The sequence below is a fragment of the Pseudopodoces humilis genome, chromosome 8, assembly GCF_049639895.1.
Source record: "Pseudopodoces humilis isolate 2021_Gansu_Grassland_sample_001 chromosome 8, ASM4963989v1, whole genome shotgun sequence".
NCBI classification, from domain to species: Eukaryota; Metazoa; Chordata; class Aves; order Passeriformes; family Paridae; genus Pseudopodoces; species Pseudopodoces humilis.
Genome location: NC_142207.1, coordinates 4,601,896 through 4,614,635, shown reverse-complemented (window position 1 = coordinate 4,614,635; position 12,740 = coordinate 4,601,896). Strand labels below are relative to the sequence as shown.

The following is a 12,740-nucleotide window of genomic DNA, read 5'->3' as shown; positions in this document are numbered from 1 at the left end:
CACATCCCTAGGACAGGAAAGTGGGATGCAATGCCCTGCTCCCTCCTCTGACCTTCCAGCTCCAGCCCTTGCACCCGTGGAGGGACACCAGTGACCTCCTTGAGGAATTCCTGGTTAACAGGGACACAGCATGCTGGCTCTGGGGATGGAAAGGTAATGCTTTTGGGGATGAGTGTACCCTGTCTCAAAGGATTTGTGTGCTCCTAGGATGAAACACAAACTGCTCTCACCATGCCCTGGGTTAAATACATGCAATTCAAATGTAGAGGGATTAAAACATTTCACAAAGAAAACATTCCCTGTATTTTTCAGTAATATATAAGAAGAACTTAGCAATAGAACATTGAAAGTTGATCAAAATGTATCCTAGATGTCAGGATTTGATGGCTATGGTAATGAGAACCAGAGAACCAGAGAGTTTGGGCTTCAGGCATTTTATTCCTCTTTTTGTACCCTGGAGGCAGGACACCCCATGCCATGAAGCATCCCATGCATGTGGTGTTTCCTACAGTACCTACAACCCCTGGCAGTGCCAGGCACTCCTCCAGGACTGGTTTGGCTCTGCAGAACTTCCAAGGAAGAACTAAAATAAAGCAGCCCAATGCTCATTGTCAGGTAGGTCATATAAAACCACAAGGTTTAATTTGATTACCATCTCAGCCGCATCAGTACTTGAAGGCACCTCACATGTAACAAAACCGAACTAATTTTCTGATTTGCCAGTAATAACTTGTTTATTCTTTGTGTTAGAGCATCTGTGATAGAATTTGTGGAGTGAAAAAAGTCTTTTCTTCTAAAACAGAGCACATTCATTAAAAAAAATTAGATCTGAGAAACATGTGAACCATGGTACCTGCATTACTATAAACCTTAAAACTCTAGAGGGCTTTCACACTTTAACAAACAGAAACCTTGGGATAGGTGACCAAAACTTAATAAACATATTTACACATATCCTAAATGTAATGAATGAAAGAATGAATCTATTATTAACTTTTAAACCTTTAATAGATTAGTCTGACATATTCCTGTCTATAACATTTTTGATTTGATGCTACTTTCTTTTAAAATACAAGAATCCTCCAGGACATAAACATTGTACAATTCTAAACATATTCTCTAACTCTAAATACTAATAGAGGGGCTTCCTAATTAGATTTCTTTGATTGGGAACATAGGATAGGATTCTGAAAAACACTCCAGGAAGTACTACTTGAATTGTTTTGGTTTTGAGAGGAATTTTGTGCACCACTTGTGAGAGCAGAGGACTGGAAGCAATTCCATTATTCATGTGATTAAGATAAATTCATCTGTACTTTGACCTTTCACAAGCATGATGGAAGGCAACTTGGCTTAAAAATGAAGATGAGCTTCAGTCCCCAAAAAATCTTATTTTATAGAAGCTTTGTGACTTTGCAAAATAAGTCTAAATGGTAATAAGTCTCAACCATCAACACCAGTAGAATAAGACAGCAGGCCTCCCTGCCCACAATTTCTACCACCTCTATTGAAAAAAAAAAATTAAAAAATTAAAACCAAAATCAAGCTGCATGTTGTAATGCCTTTGAAGCAGCACTTCCTTCTCCCACTGAATCCTTCCCAGCTGCTGCACTTTCTGAAATGTCTAATGCAAATAAAGAAGAGTAGCTTTTTATCTTGTTTACTCCTCTTCACTCTCCCTTTAACAGACAGCCACTTCTGGCAGTGTTATCAAGTCAACTTCGGGAAAAGGAATTTAAAAGTGTTCTTCTTCAAAATAATCTCGGTGTATTTTACATCAGTGCAAGAATGCTAAGAATATAAAAGATGGATGGTGTCTTTTCTTCCCTTCAAAAGACATAATAATTCCTAGCCTTGCCAGTTGGTAGAAAAATAGTCAAAACTACTGGCTGCAATTATGGTAATACAGAATCTCGATGTTTCAAACATTCATCCTGGGACACTGCTTGGAGGGCAAAGAGGATGCGAGCAGCTCAAGAGAGTCGGCTCAGGCAGCAGAATCTCCAACTGTTTCTGTGAGTAATTGTCTAGGAACAGATGGCTGAAGAATGGGAAAAGAGCTGAGCTGCAGAAGCCAGGCCAGGGCAATGGGGGAGCCCCCAGGGCTGCAGGCAGGGCTGTCCCAGCCCTAGAGGAGGCTGTTTGGGCACTGGGTGCTTCCCTAGGGATAGGGGGTGGGGGGCAGGATCGGTGAGGGTATCAAGGCCAGGCACATTCCACAGCCAGATGAACAGATTATTGCTCTTTCCCTAAATCTCCAGAAAACAACCTGTGCCTGGAGACAGGCTGGAAACAGGAGAAAGATTCATTTTGGATCCAGATTTCTTTGGCTGTCAGACCACCTAGGAAAGCCATTCTGAATGGGTCACACCGTGTCACACTGGCTGGAAGGAAACTGGACGGTGTTCTTGGCCATACCTGTGCAGGTCCCAGGGAGTCCAGCTCCAGCCCCTGCAGGGAAGGTGACCTTAGGTCGGGAGGGTTGGGAAGAGGTAAGGGAGTCCTTGTGATGTCCCCCAGCAGGAGACAAGGGGAGGAATCAATCACGAGCTCTGGGTTCACAATAAAGAAGCATCATGAGAAAATATTAAATGTCTCTGTCAGAAGCAGCAGGGACATTTCATCAGACTCCTCACATGGCATCTGTGAATTTGTGCTGAAGGAAAACTCTGCCTGCCTCACCTCAGGCTCCTGCTCTACTAAATTTCAAACTGGAGAATGCAACTAAGACTCTACAAACTGGTTACTTCCACTATTTTTATTACCATAAGCAATATACTAGTTTTAATTAGCAAAAAATATGAATGAATATGATTTCATGATGTACATTTCCTTCTGAAGAGAACATCCTCTTAGAGAAACATTTTCTCTAATCAACATAAATTAAGGTACAACTTTACATACTAAGTTTAGTGGGATTGCAAGTGTGACAAAAGCATATTTGCAAATTTCCATCTGTACTTGGGTGCACAACACAAATTCAAGGTTCACAGGAAGTTATTAAATTACAGCAAAACACCCAATTATTGCAAATTCAATAAGTCATGCTTCTGTTTGACTACTGTTACCAAAAAAAACATCAGAGTTGCTACTTTTTTATTTTTTTCATCTTTGTCTCTCTAAACTATGTTTTTACAAATCTCTTTCTCCTTGAACAACTTAGGCAAGTAGTTGGAATTTTAAACAAAAGACAAGGCAGCCAAATGTGGTATATCCTTTTATATCACTGCATCCAATTTACCTCAAGACCAGAATTTTTTGAGCAGCTCTAATCCTGCGCTGTCCTCAGCCATGAGAACTAATTATACCCAACTGTGGGACATCTTCAAAATTCCCATTTGTGTTTTACATCAGTAACTTGCACATCCTTCCTGCACTCCTAAGCATCGTGTTGGAGTGAATTTTCTCCACAGTGAGCAGTTATCCTGAACAAAACCTCTTTCCACAGCCTTTGAACTCAATTCTATCTTAAAGAAGAAGAAGAGACACAAATTTTGGGATTTTTCTGAACAAATATGGGTTTAAATGAAAACACTGTGGTAGAAAAGAGTATGTGACTTGTCAAACACAAATATAAAACTGTGAGGATTTATGTCTCTGTTAACTTTCTTCCGAAGCACTGCTGGTACACCATTTCTACTGTGGACTCAGAGTGTGGAATATGACATTGAAGTTTGCAGAATTGATTTTAAAACTTTATTCTTTAAATCGTTCTTGGCAGCAAGGAGCAACCTGCAACATGTGGCCAAAGTAACATAAAATATCTGATACAATTTTAATAGTGAGTAGTCTTTGCACAGGTGGGGGTTTAGATTTATTTTCTGCCCAGTTCATTATCGAAAAGCAGGGATTTCAAAAGTGCTTATCTTTTAGAAAACTTTTAATCACAACAACTTAAAGTAATGTCTCTGAGCCTGTCAAGACAAGACATATTGTACCTTAATGAAGATGTTGCTTTTATGGGAAAATTAGATGGTTTCATATTGGGCTTTTCTGTTCATTCTATTTTTTTTTTTAAGTTAAATATTTGAACTGTCACAAGTGGCTGAATACTATGTATTAATTTCTGTAGTTATGAGTTAATGTAAGTGTAAACTAAACCCAGAGGGTATCTAATGCTTTATAAAGTCAATTTTTACACAGACTAGAGGTACATTTCTAACACCAAGACTTTGAAACACTGGGATAAATGTATGGAAATGACCTAAAACCTTTACACTGTGATATCTTATATATATGCAAAGAAAGAATTTCATATTTAATAAGGATTTATGTAGCATAAGTAACCCCTTATCCATAGTTATTTTTATCCATATGCTTGATTCAACCATGCAGACTGATAATTAATATAAATTTGAAGTCACCTTCAATTGAATCAGGTATTCAGCTGCCCATGTAAGGAGAATAATAAACATTTACAGCAGGATGTGGATAACTGAAAAGAAGAGCAAAGTAGAAGGTATTGTGCTGTAACAACGTGAGAAGTGCAAACTCTGACCTCGCAGCCACAGCGTTCTATCTCCAAAATAATACTTCAGAAGAAACAATAAAACCAGTGGCAAGCAGTGGCTTTGTGAGTTGGCAAGTGAGCAAATGCAGCTACAGCACACAGAAGTCACGGCTTATGACCAAAGCTAAGAGGGGAGTTAAGACTGCAGAAAGCAACACCGAAACGAACAGAAACAAACGAGCAAATGAAGAACTTCAGAAATCAGAAGATGCTTTTGAGTCACCGCAGTTTGACGAGCAGTCATCTGTGCTGGCTCGCAGCCCTCACACGCCTGCTGACAAGTGTCTGCTCCCTGCCCTCGCTCCTTACGTGGGGGATGTCAACAGCTCCCTCTGCTCTGCACGGGGAGCAGACAAAACAGCTACCCCAGCCAAACATTCCCAAATCCAATCAAGGACTTGTGCTGATCAGCTTAGGCTTCATCTCCAATCCCGCGCTGAGTTTTGTGCTCCTCGCACACGACAGACTTTGAGGGGCTGGAGCGACTCCAGGGAAGGGAATGGAGCTGGGCTGGAGCCCCAGGAGGGGCTGAGGGAGCTGGAAAGGGGCTCAGCCTGGAGAAAAGGAGGCTCAGGGGGCCCTTCTGGCTCTGCACAAGTCCCTGGCAGGAGGGGACAGCCAGGGGAGGTTCTGGCTCTAAAGTGATAGAGCAATAGCAAATGGCCTCAATTTGCATGAGGGGAGGTTTATATTGGTTACTGTGAAAAAAATTCTGCCTCAAAAGGGTGATGAGGCATTGGGGCAGGCTGGCCAGGGCAGTGGTGGGGTCACCATCCCTGGAGATATTTAAAAGACATGTAGATGTGGCCTTTGGAGATGTGGGTTGGTGGTGAACACAGTGGTGCTGGACTCAATAATCTTATCAGGCTTTTCAAACCTAAATAATACTACGACATATAATTTGGTCTGTCAAAAATACATAATTCAAAAAAAATAAATCCATATTAAAATTTAGTTCCAAAGGATGGTTCTCAATTCTATACAATACAGCAGGCAAAACAGTTCCAGAGGTTATCTGGCTGTAAAACTTTTAAACCTTGCAGTGGCTCACAAAACTCCCCTTCCTGTACTCCTGTGACACTCTTAGCACCAGAACTGTGTAAAAACAAACTCACAGGCTCAGCACCCAGCACATGGATATTGGCTTTATGGCCAACACACTTTTAGAGTGATGCCCTACACTCATCTTTTCCTCTGTGTGGATTTGTACACACCAGACAAAAACAAACAGCAAGGCAGTCTAAATCTAATATTTCACAACAACTTTAATTTTTTAAATACCTCATTTCAAACCATGAGCGCTGTTTGCACAGTGCCACGATAAGGGCTGTGTCAGCTGAGTTGGAGATGGTTCTCCAGCAATCTCTGGCTCTGTTTCCTGCTCACTGCTTTCTGCATGTCAGATTTCACTGCACAGATGTAAATAATTAACAGAGCCACAGGACTCAGCCTTTCTCCTGTAATGGAGCTGATGACCACTGGGGACAGGGGGAAAGCTGCGCTGAAGGTTGCACAAAAGCTGATGAAGAGGAAAAAATAGGCTGAGGAAATCCTTCTTCAAGAGCTCAGTGCTGAATCATTATCCAAAAATCCCTCTGGGCAGTCACAGTCTGGAATGGGGCTGGAGCCAGAGCACAGCTCTTGGGGTGGTCAGGCCAAGAGCAGCCACCAGAAATGGAACCTAAATTAAGTGTGGTTCCCACCTAACCTTAATGTTACCACTAAAGCTATAAAAACCATACAGGTATTCAGACTGGTAATAGTAAAATCAGCTCATTAACAGTAAAGTCCATCCATATTCCTAAATGAAGTTGGACATTTTGCATCCCTAAATTACCTCAAGCTAGGAAATTCACCTAGCAAAGGGAGACAAGACCAACTCCTCAGCCAACCTCCAACTAATGTAACAGTTCAATGAGACTGGAGTATTTTTTCACTGAATAGCTCTGAATGTAACAATTTCTGGATTAAATGGCAAAATGGATTTAAAAAAAAAAAAAAATTAAGGGTGATCAGTGAAATCCATGACCACAACTGGAACATCAAACTTGACCTCATCCCCACTGCTCTGCAGCCTGTCTGGTTACAAGCTAAAAACAAAGAACAAGTGATGGAAAAGAGAAATGGAGAGGAACTGAGACTAGTGTAGCCTGGGGAGTTCCAAAATTCATTCCCTCAGTGTCAGGAGATCAATAAATAAACAAAATAATTAATAATTAGTGCTCAAAGACTGCAACAGTATACCAGAATGAAAATTAAGTTCAGGGAAGAAGATAACACAAACACCTAACTTTACTTTATAGAGGAGCTGAAAGGACCTAAAGTCCAAGCTATGTTTGTGCTTGTGTTTTTCCTGATGTCAGTGAAAATCATACATTCAAAGAATTGAGGAGCTTGGGATCTCTACAGTTATTGTCAGCAGGGTTGCACCTCTATGAAACATTTTCATTCCTATGGAAGAGGTTATAAAAATCTAGTATTTACTAAAGTCAAGATAAATATCCTCATTTTTGCCATTTTACTTAAATCAAAACCTTCTCTCCGCTGCTTCAAATGCACAGATGACCTACTACCATGTTAATATAGTACCTCACCTTTCCCAGACCCCATTCTATAATAACCTGGAACTGTGAATTGGGATATTAGAAACATGTCTTCCATAGTTTTTAGACCTCTGATATTGCTTAAATATTCCTAAATTTAACCTTTCACCTTAAAATTTTCATTTAAAATTGTCCTAAGTGAAAAGATATAGTCTTGCAATATTATATAGTATGGAAGATAAAGCATTATCTCACACAAGCTATCAAAAACCTCCTCTTGGCAGTCAGGAAATACTAATCAAGATATTTATCTGTAAAGAAATTAAAACCTAATCCATACATTTACTAAGCTCTTGCATGTAGGATGTATCAGAATATTAAGGGAGGTCCTTGTGTTTACCAACATAAGCAAAGTCATTGAAAATTTATATTCCCTGGTTATTTTTAAGGAAAGGCATTGCAAATATTTGTCAACGAGGAAGAGAAAGAAAAAAAATGTTCTCAGGAAGCAAAAATAATTGATATCCTTTGTACTTGCAGGGACAGAAAAGCTTTGCTAATGGATTTTTTTGGTGATTTACTACAACACACCACAGCAATAATGTATGATCAATGAGGTAAAAAATGAATATTGTCTCATGTAGATGGTCACTCCTCATTAGTTATAAAGAACCTATTTTTAATTTGCAGATTTTGATTTAATTAGTGTTACACATCTCAAGGCTGCTCTGTGTCAACTGCTGTAATGACTTGATGTCTGTGTGTGGCACAGAAGTGGCTGCTGCTGGGGTCTCACTGAGAAATGGCATGAGGTGAACTAAAGAAGTGTTAATTACCTAAACAATTAAAGTACCCAAGACCAGCGGTATTGTAACACATCAACACTTACGTTATAGGTGTTTACATAGCCAAAGTGTACAAATGTCATGAGGAAAGTGCTTGTAAATGTTCTCTATTAAGCAGTAGAATCGTGCAATAGAACAGCTGGATGCAGCAGCCCAGGTCTATTTGACAATGTAAAAATGTGTGAGCACATTTACACACACCATCCATCTCTGTGGACATGTTCCAGCTCAGCTCTTCATTAGACTCAGAAATTGGATTAAAATAAGATCCCCTTAAAAGAAGATTTTTAGTGGATCCTAGCAATACCAAAGTCTGGAAATTCTGATGGAAACCCAAGGCCTGCATCTTATGAGCACATCTGCACTCCCACACCACCTCAGAAATGTCTGTGGACTGAGAAGGAATTTACCAAGCTCGCTTTTCCATCAGCACAACTGGATCTCAAACACACAAGCAGTTCTCAAGCCCTAAATAACACAAAATTTCACAGGATTGGATGAAATTTATATAAGACATTTTTAGAAACAAGAAAGGACTAAAACATGCATTGATATTTTAACTCCTTACCTTAAACAGCAAAACACAAAGTTTTCATCTCATTTGCAAGACTTTAACGCTTTTCAGCAGATGATGTTAATATCAACATGCACTCATGTTTCACTTATGATTTTGGGGTAAAAAATTACAATTAAAATGCTGTATTCTATAATCACATGAAAAATTAGCTTTGTGTCCCAAACACTGTGTAACTGTTTGGGTTTTAAAAAAAACAAAATTAAATCTCTATTACTTATTAATTTTAAAGATTAACTTATATGTTTAATTCAGCTTTAACACAGAAACTTAGAAATAGTTCTTATGCATTTTTCAGCCAAGCTAGGTGGTTTGCAATCATAAACTTTTCCTTTTTGTTTTGTACACAGACGTATAAATTACATCCAATTAAAGTGCTTTACTTGTTTTTTCTTACTTAGTCATGCACTGAAAGGATGAGAACCAAGTTCAATTGCTCTAAGCACAAAATACAACACTTTAAAAGATTTAATCAGCTTTGCTGGAATTTACAGTGTGTCAAAAAGATAAAAATGGTAGAGTTTTGTGTTATGTAGACACTGAGGGTCCTATTAGATTGAGTATTGGCCCATAACTATAAAGTGACCTGGAATTTCTTTCTTTTGGAAGAAGAAATAACATGTGTTGGTGTGTATATCACAGTAAAATTTCCATCTCTCACAACATCTATGTGTCTTCTCTTCCTTAGTGATGTAAATAGGAGAACAAAACCTCAGATGAGAAATAAAAATTAGAACAACTGGTAAAAAATCCTGTATTGCTTACAGGAAATGTTACATTAATAGCTCTTAGAGACTTCTAAAAGGCTTTGTAAAGCTACAGGTACTGCAATTCAGAGAGAAAATTAGTTTCACATGTTTACCAGTAAAAAATTAAACAGTCTCTCCTGCTCATTTTTGTGCTCTTAGAATAATTCTAAAGAGGCATTATTTAATCTGATTCAGTCCTGGCTGTATCAATTTCCCTACACAAAACCCAAATAATCCTGATAACGGAGGGTGGAAGCAGACAGAGCCTGTGTCAGACAGCCACGGTGTATTTTAGCCCTTTCAAGACAGATCTTCCCCCATTATTGGGCAAGTATTAATGAAATTCATGGGGAAACTTCCAGCTCATCCAGCTCATCCCCCTGAGACAAGATTCTGCTGAACTCAGGGCCACAAACACCTCCAAACCTGATCCTTACCCACCTGCCCAGGAGCTCCTGGAGCTTCCTGCAGGTGCAAATTGCAAAGAGCTGGAGTGTTCAGGGTGTGTCTGAGGTAATGCTTTAAAATGTCTTTTTCATTTCAAGTCTCTATGATCACATTTGAAACAGAAGCTGGTATTTCATCACTAATACAGAATAGTCCAGAACACTGGAATTTCCAGGAGCTCATGCCTGGCTTGCAGCAGAATCCTCATCAAGTGGAGGGGACTGGGGCATTAAGCCTGGCCGGTCTGAGGAAGCGAGAACAATTACATGTGACATACAGAGAGGATACTTTGGGGTTAAAACTATTATTTGCCTGCTGAGTTCTGCTCACCAGGGAGAGGCACAGAGACATTTTTCCCCTCATCACCAACAGCACAGCTTCTCGGAGCGGAGCATTTAAATTTTCACTGTTTATAGCGTATTTTATCTTTTCACCATGTCCTAGAAGAGCTGAAACCTTCAGAGGACTCAAGAGTAAAAGAAGTCCAGAAGTGCAAGGACTTTGACAGAGGGAAATGAAAGAAAACACTCAAAATGCTGGAAGACAATAACCAAAACCACATTCAGCCTTCCATCTTTTACCATATCTGGCACCATTTTTTCCACAACTTATAATGCCAAAAAACTATTCTATGATCTCAGTCTTGTGTCTCTGCTCTTCTCTCTTCAATAAAATAGCTGCTAAGCCACGAGATTCATCATTTCTGACTAAGGAAATCTCTTCCATCATGGGGAGCTTCAGAGAGGGTTTACCAAGAAATCCAGACTTTATTGGTACTCATCAAGGTCTAGCTGAGAGGTGTCATGGAACAATCTTTAAAAGTTATGCTCCAAGATGAGAAAACATCCTTTGATTTATAAAAAAAACTCATCTTTAAATTAACCCAAGCCCTTACTAAAATTAAGTGTAAAACTTAATGCAACTTTAAAAATAAATTTTAAAAAAACTAAAAAAAACCCCAAAGAAACAACAAAAAATAGCAAAATTTGTTATGAAATTATGAAATAAAATCAAACCTCTTCCATAGAGATCTGTTAAATGGTAATAAAATTACCAAGCAAAACAGACATAGAACAAACACAACATATGTGTAATATTTTTAGAAAGCTTTTATGTACCTGAACCAGAAGTTTAAGGTAGTAAACTAATTATTAGGTAAAATTAGTGTGTTGAAGACAGAAATGAAGACAAGCTTCTATTTTTAACAGGCATAAAAAATGGTTTATGGAAAGTATTTCCTCTTTCACAATAGGACTAGTGGCAGACAGATTTCCAGATAATTCCAACAGAGTGCAGTGAGCTGGACTGATGATTGCTGTTAAGTCTATTTCCTCCAATATTGGGCTTTAAGTGTCAAGACTCGAGATTTAAAACTGTATTCAGGTGAATAGTTGTAATGTTTTCAAATATCAAACCCAAGAAAGTGTCAAAATGGTTTATAAAGAAGATATATATTATGCTGGTTTTATATATAATATTCAAAACCTTAGAACATGCTACTTTGTCAAAATGAAAGTGGAGTTTCTGTTTTTTTTACTGTCTTGTGCTAACACACCATGATTCAAAACCAAAAATTCAATATGAAAAAACAATAAAAATAATAATAATAAAAAATAATAATTCCTGGGCCTATATTTAGCAAATATTCTAAAGTTCTTATATACATCTGTAAAATTAAATATAAATAAATAAATTAAAAATCTGATTTAGACAGAAAAAACATATAATTGTCCTTGTAATTTCATGACGATTAAAAAATGTAATCTTTTATATTTTTGTTGCATATATGGGTGTTGAGTAGAGAGAGATATTTTCCTTCCCACTGATTTACCTGTAGCAAACTGGGCCACATTTGTATGGAAATCTGGTATGAACTTGGGATTTTCAAGTCCAACTTTGTAATGAGTCCTCCTCTTCCAGGAAAGGGATGACATGAATGACATCAAACTGATTATTTTTCAAATTTATATATATAACAAAGCCTTACAAAAAATTTAAGACATGGTTCCAAAATATTACCAGTGACTCAGTATTCAGTAATTCTTGCTGAGAATCAGCAATGCCTAAAAAAAAGGATAGGCTCAGTGCAGCTGGGAATAAGTGCTGCAATTTAAGTATCTTTAGAGTAAGGACATTTATTGTTCACTTAAAATAGAAAGCAGAAATTTTCCAGGAAAGTAACAGTTCATAACAGATATTGCTGGTGGACTTGTGGTTGTTGTTTTGGTTTTTTTTTGGGGGGGAGGGGTTGGGTTATTTGTTGTTTTGTTTTGTTTTGTTCTTTTATAAAGTCTACAATAGTTTTCTAAATAATAACAGAAAGTCTGTATTTGATAACTGCAGAAGGCACATGGGTGAGTCTGAGTGCTGTCAGAATCATTTACACTCTTTATAGAGAGGTTCTAGGAGAAATAGTTAATTTACTTGAATATAATTTCAAGAATCCCATTTCTGGTTGGTGAACCTATCTGCTGTGCACTGGCATTTGGTGAAGCACAAAAGTCACTTTATTCTGATGAAGGCAGCTCAGAAAGAAAAGACTGTAATATTCATATTTTACCTGAACACATTCCTAAGGGCTTTTAGGACACATATATTTAAAGGATTCAATTTAGAGTCTGCTACATTGACAATGTTATCCTATTAATCTCCATGGTTGGCCTTTGTGCTGTGTATTTCTGGATTAGAACTTAAAAAGGAACATATTTGTGTTCCTTTTCATAGCACTGCTTAGTTTTTACCCATGCTCAGCTCCTATTAACCTTAAGCAGCTTCCACAAGAGCAGGGTGTGATTTTATCACCCATTCACATTTTTTTAACATTCGGCTTCTCACAGATAAAGTCTTTTATTTCTTTCCTAAGTAAAGCAGCCAATGGTGTCCACAGATATTTTGCTTTAAAAACATTTTGCAAATATTTAATTTTCTGTCTGCTCATAACCTCTCACACCTTCAAAATGTTCTGGGTTTAGATCTAGTAAAACAGAGCTAGTAAAACATGTGGAGTGAAACTAGATGGAATTTGGAAAACTAAATTCAATTCTAAGACTGGAAAAGTCTCCTGAACTCAGT

General features: G+C 38.1%; 1 protein-coding gene across 1 annotated transcript in view; it reads right to left on the bottom strand.

Annotated features, from left to right (window-relative positions):
- The window catches only part of LRP1B (LDL receptor related protein 1B), a 714,787-nt gene that overhangs the window by 367,378 nt on the left and 334,669 nt on the right, over nucleotides 1–12,740 (bottom strand). The gene's annotated exons all lie outside the window — the stretch shown is intronic.